Genomic DNA, 15,175 nt, shown 5'->3' on the forward strand with positions numbered 1-15,175 from the left:
TTGTATTGTCCTCTAATAAAAATCATAGACCTTTTGAAAATAAGGACCACTCCACTCCTCCTTTTGTGTTTCCTAAAGTTTCTCCAAAGGGTTTATTGGGGATTTTATAAATAAATATTTACTAAGTAGTTTATCTTTACCACTTCAAAAATACTTGTTCTAGCCAGAAAGATATCTTTATCTATTTTTTCTATTTTATTTATTTATTTACTTTACAATATTGTATTGGTTTTGCCATACATTAACATGAATCCGCCATGGGTGTACATGTGTTCCAAATACTGAACCCCACTACCACATCCCTTCCCATCCCATCTCTCTGGGTAATCCCCGTATACCAGCCCCGAGCATCTTGTATCATGCATCGAACCTGGACTGGCGATTCATTTCACATGTGATAATTCACATGTTTCAATGCCATTCTCCCGTATGATTCTGCCCTCGTCCTCTCCCACAGAGTCCAAAAGACTGTACTAAATATCTGTCTCTTTTGCTGTCTCACATACAGGGTTGTCCTTAACATCTTTTTAAATTCCATATATATGCTTTAGTATATTGTATTGGTGTGTTTCTTTCTGGCTTATTTCACTCTGTATAATAGGCTCCAGTTTTGTCCACCTCATTAGAACTGATTCAAATGTATTCATTTTAATGGCTGAGTAATATTCCATTGTGTATATGTAACACAGCTTTCTTATCCATTCGTCTGCTGATGGGCATCTAGGTTGCTTCCATGTCCTGGCTATTATAAACAGTGCTGCGATGAACATCGGGGTACACGTGTCTCTTTCAATTCTGGTTTCCTTGGTGTGTATGCCCAGAAGTGGGATTGCTGGGTCATATTTCCAGTTTTTTAAGGAGTCTCCACACTGTTCTCCATAGTGGCTGTACTAGTTTGCATTCCCACCAACAGTGTAAGAGGGTTCCCTTTTCTCCACACCCTCTCCAGCATTTACTGCTTGTAGACTTTTGGATAGCAGCCATTCTGACTGGCATGAAATGGTACCTCATTGTGGTTTTGATTTGCATTTCTCTCATAATGAGTGATGTTGAGCATCTTTTCATGTGTTTGTTAGCCATCTGTATGTCTTCTTTGGAGGAATGTCTATTTAGTTGTTTGGCCCATTTTTTGATTGGGTCATTTATTTTTCTGGAATTGAGCTGCAGGAGTTGCTTGTATATTTTTGAGACTAATTGTCAGTTGCTTCATTTGCTCTTATTTTCTCCCATTCTAAAGGCTGTCTTCTCACCTTGCTTATAATTTCTTTTGCTGTGCTAAAGCTTTGAATTTTAATTAGGTCCCAATTGTTTATTTTTGCCTTTATTTCCAATATTCTGGGAGGTGGGTCATAGAGGATCCTGCTGTGGTTTATATCAGAGAGTGTTTTGCCTATGTTTTCCCCTAGGAGTTTTATAGTTTCTGGTCTTATGTTTAGATCTTTAACCCATTTTGAGTTTATTTTTATTTATGTTGTTATAAAGTGATCTAGTTTCATACTTTTACAAGTGGTTAACCAGTTTTCCCAGCACCACTTGTTAAAGAGATTGTCTTTTCTCCATTGTATATTCTTGCCTCCTTTGTCAAAGATAAGGTGTCCATATGTGCGTGGATTTATCTCTGGGCTTTCTATTTTGTTCCATTGATCTATCTTTCTGTCTTTGTGCCAGTACCATACTGTCTTGATGACTGTGGCTTTGTAGTAGAGACAAGAGCTGACACCTATCTTACTCAAATTCTTCAAGAAATTTCCAGAGGAAGGTCAATTTCCAAGCTCATTCTATGAGGCCCCCATCACCCTAATACCAAAACCTGACAAAGATAGCACAAAAAAATAAAACTACAGGCCAATATCACTGATGAGCATAGATGCAAAAATCCTTAACAAAATTCTAGCAATCAGAATCCAACAACACATTAAAAAGATCATACATCATGACCAAGTGGACTTTATCCCAGGGATGCAAGGATTCTTCAATATCTGCAAATCAATCAATGTAATACACCACATTAACAAATTAAAAAATAAAAACCACATGATTATATCAATAGATGCAGAGAAAGCCTTTGACAAAATTCAACATCCATTTATGATAAAAAAAAAAAAAAACTCCAGAAAGCAGGAATAGAAGGAACATACCTCAACATAATAAAAGCTATATATGACAAACCCACAGCAAACATTAACTTCAACGCTGAAAAATTGAAAGCATTTCCCCTAATGTCAGGAACAAGACAAGGGTGCCCACTTTCACCACGACTATTCAACATAGTTTTGGAAGTTTTGGCCACAGCAATCAGAGCAGAAAAAGAAATAAAAGGAATCCAGATTGGAAAAGAAGAAGTAAAACTCTCACTGTTTGCAGATGACATGATCATCTACATAGAAAACCCTAAAGACTCCACCAGAAAATTACTAGAGCTAATCAAATAATACAGTAAACTTTCAGGATATAAAATCAACACACAGAAATCCCTTGCATTTGTAAACACTAACAATGAGAAAAGAGAAAGAGAAATTAAGGAAAAAATTCCATTCACCATTGCAATGTAAAGAATAAAATACTTAGGAATATATCTACCTAAAGAAACAAAAGAGCTATATATAGAAAACTATAAAACACTGGTGAAATAAATCAAAGAGGACCCAAATAGATGGAGAAATATACCGTGTTCATGGATTGGAAGAATCAATATAGTTAAAATGAGTATACTACTCAAAGCAATATTTATCTATTTTTAAAAGTGGAAAACTCCATGGTAACCCAGTGGTTAGGGTTCTGTGCTGTCACTGCACAGGGTCAGAGTTTTATACCTGCTCTGGGAAGTAAGATCCATACTTCCCATCCCCAAAAACCACAGCAACAAAATTAATGCCTATCATTGTAAAACTCTTTCAGAAAAGTTCAGAGGAAGGAACACTCCCAAACTCATTCTATGAGGCCACCATCACCCTGATACCAAAATCAGACAAAGACAACACACAAAAAAAGAAAACTACAGGTCAATATTACTGATGAACATAGAGGCAGAAATCCTCAACAAAATTTTAGCAAACAGAATTCAGAAACACATCAAAAAGCTCATATACCATGATCACACTGGGTTTATTCCAGGGATGCAAGGATTCTTCAGTATACACAAATCAATTAATGCAATACACCATATTAACTATTTGAAAGATAAAAGCCATATGATGATCTCAATAGATTAAAAAAAAAAACTTTGAAAAATTCAGCACCCATTTATGATAAAAACTCTTTAAAAAATGGGAATAGAAGGAACCTACCTCAATATAGTAAAGGCCATATATGATAAGCCTACAGGACACGTTATTCTCAATGGTGAAAAACTGAAAGCATTCCCCCTATGATCAGCAACAAGACAAGAATTTCCACTTTCACCACTATTATTTAACATAGTTCTGGATGTCCTAGCTACAGTAATCAGAGAAGAAAAAGAAAAGGAATCCAGATCGTAAAAGAAGTAAAGCTCTTACTGTTTGCACAGGATATGATACTGTACATAGAAAAACCGAAAGATAGTATCAGAAAATTACTAAAGCTAATCAGTGAATTTAGCAAAGTTGCAGGATACAAAATCAATACACAGAAATCACTCGCATTTCTATATACTAACAATGAAAAATCAGAACGAGCAATTAAGGAATCAATCCCATTCACCACTGCAACAAAAAATTAAATATCTAGGAATAAACTTACCTAAGGAGGCAAAAGAACTGTACACAGAAAATTATAAGACAGTAATGAGAGAAATCAAAGACAATATAAACAGATGGAGAGGTATAACATGTTCCTGGTTAGCAAGAATCAATACTGTCCAAAGGATTATACTACCAAATGCAATCTACTGATTTAATGCAATTTCTATCAAATTACAAATGGCATTTGTCACAGAACTAGAACAACAACAACAACAGCAAAAAACCCACAATTCATATGGAAACACAAAAGACCCCGAATGGCCAAAAAATTCTTGAGAAAGAAGAATGGAGCTGGAGGAATCAACCTTCCTGACTTCAGATTATACTACAAAGCTACAGTCATCAAGACAGTATGGTATTAGCACAAAAACAGAAATATAGACCAATGGAATAAGACAGAAAGACCAGAAATAAACCCGTGTGCCTATGGGTACCTAATATTCAACAAAGGAGGGAAGAATATGCAATGGGACAAGGACAGCATCTTCAATAAAAGGTGCTGGGAAAATTGGACAGTTATATGTAAAAGAATACAATTAGAACTCTTCCTAACACCATGCACAAAGATAAACTTAAAATGGATTAAAGACATAAATGCAAGACCAGAAACTATAAAACTCTTAGAGGAAAACCTAGGCAGAATACTCAATAACATAAATCAAAGCAAGGTACTCTATGACCCACCTCTTCAGTTCAGTTCAGTTCTGTTCAGTAGCTCAGTCATGTCCAACTCTTTGCGACCCCATGAATCACAGCACTCCAGGCCTCCCTGTCCATCACCAACTCTGAGAGTTCACCCAGACTCATGTCCATCTAGTTGGTGATGCCATCCAGCCATCTCATACTCTGTCATCCATTTCTCCTCCTGCCCCCAATCCCTCTCAGCATCAGAGTCTTTTCCAATGAGTAAATTCTTCACATGAGGTGGCCAAAGTATTGGAGTTTTAGCTTTAGCATCAGTACTTCCAATGAACACCCAGGACTGATCTCCTTTAGAATAGACTGGTTGAATCTCCTTGTAGTCCAAGGGCCTCTCAAGAGTCTTAGCCAACACCACAGTTCAAAAGCAGCAATACTTCAGTGCTCAGCTTTCTTCACAGTCCAACTCTCACATCCATACATGACCACTGGAAAAACCATAGCCTTGACTAGATGGACCTTTGTTGGCAAAGTAATGTCTCTGCTTTTCAATATGCTATCTAGATTGGTCATAACTTTCCTTCCAAGGAGTAAGCGTCCTTTAATTCCATGGCTGCAGTCACCATCTGCAGAGATTTTGGAGCCCCAAAAAATAAAGTCTGACACTGTTTCCACTGTTTCCCCATCTATGTCCCATGAAGTGATAGGATCAGAAGCTATGATCTTAGTTTTCTGAATGTTGAGCTTTAAGCCAACTTTGTAACTCTCCTCTTTCACTTTCATCAAGAGGCTTTTTAGTTCCTCTTCACTTTCTGCCATAAGGGTGGTGTCATCTGCATATCTGAGATTATTGATATTTCTCCCTGCAATCTTGATTACAGCTTGTGCTTCTTCCAGCCCAGCGTTTCTCATGATATACTCTGCATATAAGTTAAATAAGCAAGGTGACAATATACAGCCTTGATACACTCCTTTCCTATTTGGAACCAGTCTGTTTTTCCATGTCCAGTTCTAACCATTGCTTCCTGACCTGCATACATTTTTCTCAAGAGGCAGGTCAGGTGGTCTGGTATTCCCATCTCTTTCAGAATTTTCCATAGTTTATTATGATCCACACAGTCAAAGTCTTTATTGACTTTGGCATAGTCAATAAAGCAGAAGTAGATGTTTTTATAGAACTCTCTTCCCTTTTCTATGATCCAGCGGATGTTGGCAATTTCATCTCTGGTTCCTTACCTTTTCTAAAACCAGCTTGAACATCTGGAAGTTCACGGTTCACATATTGCTGAAGCCTGGTTTGGAGAATTTTGAGTGTTACTTTACTAACGTGTGAGATGAGTGCAATTGTGCGGTAGTTTGAACATTCTTTGGCATTGCCCTTTTTTTGGATTGGAATGAAAACTCACCTTCTCCAGGCCTTTGGCCATTGCTGAGTTTTCCATATTTGCTGGCATGTTGAGTGCAGCACTTTCACAGCATCATCTTTCAGGATTTCTAAGGCCCACTTGATTTCACATTCCAGGATGTCTGGCTCTAGGTGAGTGATCACAGCATCGTGATTATCTTGGTTATGAAGTTCTTTTTTGTACAGTTCTTCTATGTATTCTTGCCACGTCTTCTTAATATCTTCTGCTTCTGTTAGGTCCATACCATTTCTGTCCTTTATGGAGCCCATCTTTGCATGAAATGGTATCTCTAATTTGTTATCTCTTTGGTATATCTAATTTTCTTGAAGAGATCTCTAGTCTTTCCCATTCTGTTGTTTTCCTCTATTTCTTTGCACTGACCACTAAGGAAGGCTTTCTTATCTGTCATTGCTAATCTTTGGAACTCTGCATTCAGATGCTTATATCTTACCTACCTCCTAGAGTAATGGAAATTAAAACAAAAGTAAGCAAGTGGGACCTGATTAAACTTAAAAGCTTTTGCACAGCAAAGGAAATTATAAGCAAGGTGAAAAGACAGCCCTCAGAACGGGAGAAAATAATAGCAACTGAAACAACTGACAAAGGATTGATTTTCAAAATATAAAAGCAGCTCATACAACTCAATGCCAGAAAAGCAAATGACCCAATCAAAAAGTGGGAAAAAGACCTAAGCAGACATTTGTCCAAAGAAGACATACAGATGGCTAACAAACGCACGAAAAGATGCTCAACATTGCTCATTATTAGAGAAATGAAAATAAAAACTACAATGAGATATCACCTCACACCAGTCAGAATGACACTCATCAAAATGTCTACAAACAGTCTATGCTGGAGAAAGGGGAACACTCTTGCACTGTTGGTGGCAGTATAAATTGAAACAGCCACTATGGAAGCCATTATGGAGATTCCTTAAAAAACTAGGAATAAAACCACCATATGACCCAGCCAGCAATCCCACTCCTAGGCATATAACTTAAGGAAAGCAATATTTAAAAGACACATGTATCCCATTGTTCACTGCAGCACTATTTACAATAGCTAGAACATGGAAGCAACCTAGATGTCCATCAACATATGAATGGATAATGAACCTGTTGTACATGTACACAATGGAATATTACTCAGCCATAAAAAGGAACACATTTGAGTCAGTTCTGATGAGGTGGATGAACCCAGAACCTATTATACAGAGTGAACTGAGTCAGAAAGAGAAAGGTAAATATTGTATTTTAATAAATATATATGGAATCTAGAAAAATTGTAATGAATTTATTTGCAGGACAGAAATGGAGAAACATACATAGAGAATAGCCTTATGGACATGGGGAGTGGGAAGAGATGGTGAAATATATGTTGAGAGTAACATGGAAACTTACATTACCATATGTAAAATAGCCAATGGGAATTTGCTGTATGGCTCAGGAAACTCAAACAGGGGCTCTGTATCAATCTAGAGAGGACGATGGGGTGGGAGATGGGAGGGAGTTTCAAAAGGGAGGGGATATATGCATACCTATGGCTGATTAATTTTGAAGCTTGACAGAAAACAACAAAATTATGTAAAGCAATTATTGTTCAATAAAAAAAATAAATTAAAAAAGAGTTAAATAAAAGTAAAAAAAAAAAAAGTGAATTGGTATTGAAAGTGGAGAGTGAAAAAGTTGGCTTAAAGCTCAACATTCAGAAAACAAAGATCATGGCATACAGTCCCATCACTTCATTTGAAATAGATGGGGAAACAGTGGAAACAGTGTCAGACTTTATTTTTCTGGGCTCCAAAATCACTGCAGATGGTGATTGCAGCCATAAAATTAAAAGACACTTACTCTTTGGAAGGAAAGTTATGACCAAACTAGATAGCATATTCAAAAGCAGAGACATTACTTTGCTAACAAAGGTCCGTCTAGTCAAGGCTATGGTTTTTCCAGTGGTCATGTATGGATGTGAGAGTTGGTCTGTGAAGAAGGCTGAGCGCTGAAGAATTGCTGCTTTTGAGCTGTGGTGTTGGAGAAGACTCTTGAGAGTATCTTGGACTGCAAGGAGATCCAACCAGTCCATTTTGAAGGAGATCAGCCCTGGGATTTCTTTGGAAGGAATGATGCTAAAGCTGAAACTTCAGTACTTTGGCCACCTAATGTGAAGTGTTGATTCATTGGAAAAGACTCTGATGCTGGGAGGGATTGGGGGCAGTAGGAGAAGGGGACGACAGAGGATGAGATGGCTGGATGGCATCACCGACTCGATGGACATTGGTTTGGATATACTTCAGAAGTTGGTGATCAACAGGAAGGCCTGGCATGCTGCGATTCACGGGGTCGCAAAGATCAGACACGACTGAGCGACTGAACTGAACGGAACTGAGGCAAATCCAGATATGCAAGCTGGATTTAGAAAAGGCAGAAGAACCAGAGATTAAATCGCCATCATCTGTTGGGTCATTGAAAAAGCTACAGAGTTCCAGAAAAACATCTACTTCTGTTTCATTGACTAGGCCAAAGCCTTTGACTGTGTAGATCACAACAAACTGTGGAACATTCTGAAAGAGATGGGAATATCACACTTCCTAATCTTCCTTCTGAGAAATCTGTATTCAGGTCAAGAAACAATAGTTAGAACTGGGCATGGGACAATAGACTGGTTCCAAAAAGGGAAAAGAATACATCAACGCTGTATATTGTCACCCTTCTTATATAACTTATATGCAGAGTACATCATGAGAAATTTTGGACTGGATGAAGCCCAAGCTGGAATCACGATTGCTGGGAAAAACATCAATAACCTCAGATATGCAGGTGACACCACCCTTGTGGCAGAAAGGGAAGAGGAACTAAAAAGCCTGTTGATGAAAGTGAAAGAGGAAAGTGAAAAAGTTGGCTTAAAGCTCAACATTCAGAAAACGAAGATTATGGCATCTGGTCCCATCACTTCATGGAAAATAGATGGGGAAACAGTGACAGACTCTATTTTCTTGGACTCCAAAATCACTGCAGGTGGTGATTACAGCCATGAAATTAAAAGATGCTCACTCCTTGGAAGGAAAGACATGACCAACCTAGACAACATATTAAGAAGCAGAGACATTACTTTTTCAACAAAGGTCCATCTAGTCAAGGCTATGGTTTTTCCAGTGGTCACGTATGGATGTCAGATGTCACTCAGTAAAGAAATCTGAGTGCCAAAGAATTGATGCTTTTGAACTGTAGTGTGGGAGAAGACTCTTGAGAGTCCCTTGGACTGCAAGGAGATCCAATCAGTCCATCCTAGAGGAAATCAGTCCTGAATATTCATTGGAAGGGCTGATGTTGAATCTGAAACTCCAGTACTTTGTCCACCTGATGCAAAAAAAGTGACTCATTGGAAAAGACTTTGATGGTGGGAAAGATTGAAGGCATGAAGAGAGAGGAATGGCAGAGGATAAGATGGTTGGATGGCACCACCAATTCAATGGACATGAGTTTGAGTAAGTTCTGGGAGTTGTTGATGGAAAGGGAAGCCTGGCGTGCTGCAGTCCATGGGGTCACAAAGAGTTGAACACAAATGAGCAAGTGAACTGAACTGAGTCTTCCTAAACCTATGGGTTATGAAGGAAAGGCATTAATATACCCATTAGACAGAAGAAAATGAGGTTTGGCTTATGAGTATTAATAAATTCAACCTAGTGAAGGAACTAGGAATAGAACCTACATTTGTGGAATCATAATTCAGTGTGCCTCCAAAACATACTACCATGACAATATGAGCAGTCTTGAACCTCATACAACAAGTTTAATGGGATGTGATTTAGACTTAAAATTGTCAAGCTGAAGTTTAATATCTTATATATTTTTTCTTCTATGCCTGTACTATATTTAGATCACTATTTTTTTTAAAGGTGATAGAATTTCTAACGTTTTCAAATTTCTATTGCTTTCTTCAACATTAGGTCAAACAACAGTATTAACATATTCATTCATCCAAGGATTTAGTGTGACATGGTCATGAACATAATCAAAACTGCCTGGAGAACAGCTGCATAATAGTGATAAAAATTAAGTTTACCAATGATGATGAAGAAAGAAATAGCAGTGAGTTTCTATAATATCAATTTTTCTTCATCAAACAGGAACAAAATAATATCTTGTGAAATTCATTTGAAAAAAACAATTAATTCTGAAATTTTCCATTTGTAGATATAGAAAGAGGTGTTCTGATATTTTCCTAATTCAGAATTTATATTGTTACTATTTTTTCTACTGTAAATGCAGTATTAGAAGTAAAGACATTTGGTTTTAACAGTCTCAACTATCTTTTAGCAACAGATATCTCCACCAAATATTAAAATTTAACATTTTATCTATCTGTAACTACATCAGGATAGAATAACCAAACCTTGATTCAGTTCAGTTCAGTCGCTCAGTCGTGTCCGACTCTTTGCGACCCCATGAATCGCAGCATGCCAGGCTTGCCTGTCCATCACCAACTCCCGGAGTTCACTCAAACTCACATCCATCCAGTCAGTGATGCCTCTAGCCATCTCATCCTCTGTCATCCCCTTTTCCTCCTGTCCCCAACCCCTCCCAGCATCAGAATCTTTTCCAATGAGTCAACTGTTCGCATGAGGTGGCCAAAGTACTGGAGTTTCAGCTTTAGCATCATTCCTTCCAAAGAAATCCCAGGACTGAGCTCCTTCAGAATGGACTGGTTGGATCTCCTTGCAGTCCTAGGGACTCTCAAGAGTCTTCTCCAACACCACAGTTCAAAAGCAGCAATTCTTCGGCGCTCAGCCTTCTTCACAGACCAACTCTTACATCCATACATGACCACAGGAAAAACCATAGCCTTGACTAGATGGACCTTTGTTGGCAAAGTAATGTCTCTGCTTTTGAATATGCTATCTAGGTTGGTCATAACTTTTCTTCCAAGGAGTAAGCGTCTTTTAATTTCATGGCTGCAATCACCATCTGCAGTGATTTTGGAAGTCAAAATAAAGAATGAGGCTTGTATGACCATGATATGGTCTAAATTTTATGATTATGATATTTAATTAGTAGTAATGAAAATAATTGCCCTATACAATTAAGTCCCTTACGTACTTAAGTTGCTGGTCCCACAAGATAGAATTTGTCATTTTATAGTCCACAAATGGGGAAAATTCAAATAAGATGATTAGAATCAAGATGATGAAAACAAGTCAAAGAACAAATTACCCAGAATGCAACTCTTAGCTCTGTAATACAAATAAGAGATTTTAAATGAAAGTGTCAAAACTTTAAATATAAAGTTGAAAAATTTGGATTAAAATCAGTACCCAAGTGATTAGCTTCTTCACATTTGCTGAGATAAAAAGTATGTCTCTCCCAATAAGTTCTATGTTCTTCCAAACCTAGGAAATGAGTACAGAGTCAAAGAAACATAAATTTTCTTTCTGAAAAAAATGTTGGAAATTGTTTTACCTAACTTATTTTACATAAAAAGATACAGAATTTGCCATAGTCTGAATATTTGTCTCTCTCAAAGTTCATATGTTGAAACCTTTTCTCCAATGTGATGATATTTGGATATGGAGCCTTTGAGAGGGAATGAGTTAATGAGAGTGGAGTCCTCATGAATAAGCTAAGTTACTTTATAAAAGAAACTGCACTAAGTTCCCTTGCTTCTTTCTCCATGTGAAGAAGACACAGGGAAAATACAAATGTCTGTGAATGAGTAAGTGGGCTATCACCAGACATAGGCTCTGCTGGCAACTTGATCTTGACTTTCTCAGCCTCTATAATTGTGAGAAATAAATGTTTGTTTTTTAATTACCACTCAGTCTGTGATATTTTTGCTACAACAACCCAAACTGATAAGACAAAAATTGATGCTGAGAAGGGGGCTGCTGCTATAACAAATATTTTAAGATGTGGAAGTAACTTTGCAACTGGGCAATTCTGGTGAAAGAACTGTAGAAAACTACTCAGTCTTCTTAGAGAATACCTAAATAATCCTGAATAGAATGTTGGCAGAAATATGGATGGTAATGACAATTCTGATGAAGTCTCAGACAGAAATGAAGAACATGTTATTTGACACTGGAGGAATGGAAATCCTGTCATAAAGTGGCAAAGAACTTGGTTGAATTGTGTTCATGTTTTAGTGTTTTGTGGAAAGTAGAACTTTTGAGTGATGAAATCACATATTTAGCTAAATCTATTTCTATGTAAAGTGCTGAAGATATAGCTTGGCTCTTCCAGACTGTTTGAAATCAAGGAGAGAGAAATGAATTCAAGATGGAATTGCTAAGCAAAAAGGAAGCAAAATCCAAAGATATGGAAATTTCTAAGGCTATCCCTATTACAAAAAATGAGAAAGCCTGTTCAGTACACAACACAAAGTGTGCAGCCAAGCAACTGTTTGATAAGGAGATTAGTATGGGTCAATTTTCTCATTGTATAAGATAATGTAAGAATCACCCTGAAGTTGGTTCAGAGATCATCAGGGTTGCCAATTAATAGGACTGTTAATATTAATTGATTATAAAAGTTTTTGGAACAAACATGATAACAATTCGATGTGGGTTATTCAATATATATTAGCCTCTAAGTAGTTTTTTTTTTTACTTGAAAAATTATTTTCAAAAAATTTAGATATTCATAAGGCCTTTACTAGAATTTGATTGAAAATAGAAATTGGTAACACATTCCCAACAAAAATAATAAGTGGGTTTTAATCCGTTACCAAAAAAAGTCTTTATGCATATTTGGTCATCAAGCAGCCCTCATTAAAATTTAAGTACCCCTGATAGAGTTAATACTCAAAGTCACTAACAACTATTAACATTTTAATTGAAATTATATTATCATATTATTTTTCTAATACAATCGTTGAGACCAAAGTCAGTATCTATGGAAGGTAAAAACAGCACCTGAGCCACTGTGGAGACTAGGTGAAAACAGAGGGGTGCTGAAATTTCTCATTTTCCTTTTAGGTCCTTATGCAGGACACTTATCTTTGATTTTAAGACAAAAAAATAAATCAAGAAAAGATTTCAGACCAAGAAAAGGTTCATGGGCAATAGATAAACTTTATTAGTCATTGCAAGTATACGCACACCCCTCACCTTTCCCTTTCTCTAGAGAGATGATAAAGATATAACTGCCTCTATCTATGTCAAAAATAATAGTTCAATGTCTACCATGTGCTTTTTCCTTTTCAGTGCTGAGCAATAAATAAATAATAGACTGATCTCATGGATCTCACACTGAAGTGGAGAAAAGATAGGCGATTAAATGAATAGTTCCAAGCATATAATTAAATTAGATGAGGTCATAGGGAATAACTGGGTGGCTATTTTAAATGGAGTACTCAGGGAAATATTACCTGAAGAAGTACTAAGATCAGCATGACAAAAAATAAATAAATAAATAACCATAATGGTAGCAGAAAATAACATTTCAGGCAAAGGGAGTACTAGCACAAAGACCCAGAGGTGGAAGCAATTTTGGCATATTCAAGTAAAGACCAGTATGTTTGATATTAGTGACTAAGTCTCTTCAAGAGAAACAAGCAGGTATAAGCTGTTGAGTGAGCTTATACAAAATCCCTCATCACTGCTGACATATCCACCCTTTGTACTAAAGCAAGCATTAAGATGACTTGGGTGAAAATTGGCAAACTTCCACAGAATGGGCTATTCTATCAATCTATTATTGTGAAATCCACATATCAGAGTTTGGAAGAAAAGCATTACAAATTTCAAAACTTCCAAACTCAGTGAAGAGCCCCTTGAAACTGAAGAGAAGGTGGTTCACCCTGAAATGCCTGGAAAGAAGAAAATAATATAATTTTAATTTTGGATGCAATGTTTATGACTTTCAAAGTAATCCTAATTAAAATATTTGCAGGATTTTTTCATGTACCTTGAACACTGATTCCAAAATTTATAAGAAAGAGTCATTATTCAAAAATAATCTAGATAATTTTGATAAGCAGGAATAGAGGGGGGACTTGTCCAGCCAGACAGCAATATGTTGTGTGAAGATGTAGTAAGTAGAGCAGGGTACTAGATCACATAGCTTGTTGTACAAATGGACTTACATTAATGGAACAGAACAGATAATCCAGAAATAAATCCATGTATATGAATATTTAGTATCTGCTAAAGATGACACTTCACATAATAGGGGGGAAAATGGGCTATTTGTTATCCCAATTTCATTAAGTTGGGATAATTTGCTATGCATTTAGGGAGCTCACCAGAACCGATATCTTGGCATGAATTGGTTTCTAACATTCAGTGTCCATTCTGATGGCTCAATATATACATATGCCATAATAATAGTTTAATATTGCTAATTTTCAAATTTCTAAAACAATGCCAAACTTACAGAAATATTTTAAGTATAAAGAAAATTCCCCCCTGAACAATGAGAGCAACTTTCACTCACCTCCAAATGCTTATTTCTGAAAAACAATAGCATTCCCTAATAAAACTACAGTGAAACGTGAAAAATCAGTAAAGTAGAATTCATATATTATCTCCCTCTAATTATCAGACTCCATTCAAGTTTTGCCCATGTGTTGTTTACAGTTTGTTTCTTCAGATTCTTCCAAACTGGGAGAGTTGCTCAGTTCTTCCTTTACTGTTATTATCTTGATGCTTTACAAAAGTCAAGACCAGCTATTTTTGTAGAACGTCCCTCAATTTGGCTTTGTCTAACATTTATACATGATTAGAGTCAGTAGAAGGAAATGGCAACTGACTCCAGTACTCTTGCCTGGAAAATCCCATGGACAGAGGAGCCTGATAGGCTACAGTCCATGGGGTCGCGAAGAGTCAGGCACTACTGAGCGACTTCACTTTCACTTTATGCATATTTGGTCAGACTATTGCAAAAAGCATGATGCATTCATCTCATCAGGAGTACATGATTTCAAATTGTCTCATGACTGATAATGTTCACTTGGTCACTAAAGGTGGTATGCGCCACCTTAACAATCACGAAGTTATTTTGTGGGGAAATATTCTGAGACTATGTAAATATTCTATCACTTATTAAACCTTTGATTTCTTTCTTTATTTATTTATATCAGTATATATCCATGTTTTCTGTTTTATTTAATAAACTATAATCCATTACTACTAATATTCATTCAAATTATTTCAAATATAGGTAGCAGATGCTCAAGGCTCATTTCATTGTTCTTTTGTTAAGTCCTCATCCTTCTTTGAGCATTTTCTTGCTTTATGGCACTATATGATGCTCCAGGAGAGGATCATCTTGTATTTCTCTTCCCCAATCTTGGAATTAACCACTTCTCTAAGGAACTCAGGTTCCTTTTGTTACAGAATGATATTTAGAAACTGAAATTTGACTATAAGATATATTTATTCCTTTTGGAGGTCATAACATTTAGGACCTCTCA

Source organism: Bos grunniens, chromosome X (genome assembly GCF_055505025.1).
Source record: "Bos grunniens cultivar Pamir isolate PY7600 chromosome X, Bosgru_T2T1.0, whole genome shotgun sequence".
Taxonomy (NCBI): Eukaryota; Metazoa; Chordata; class Mammalia; order Artiodactyla; family Bovidae; genus Bos; species Bos grunniens.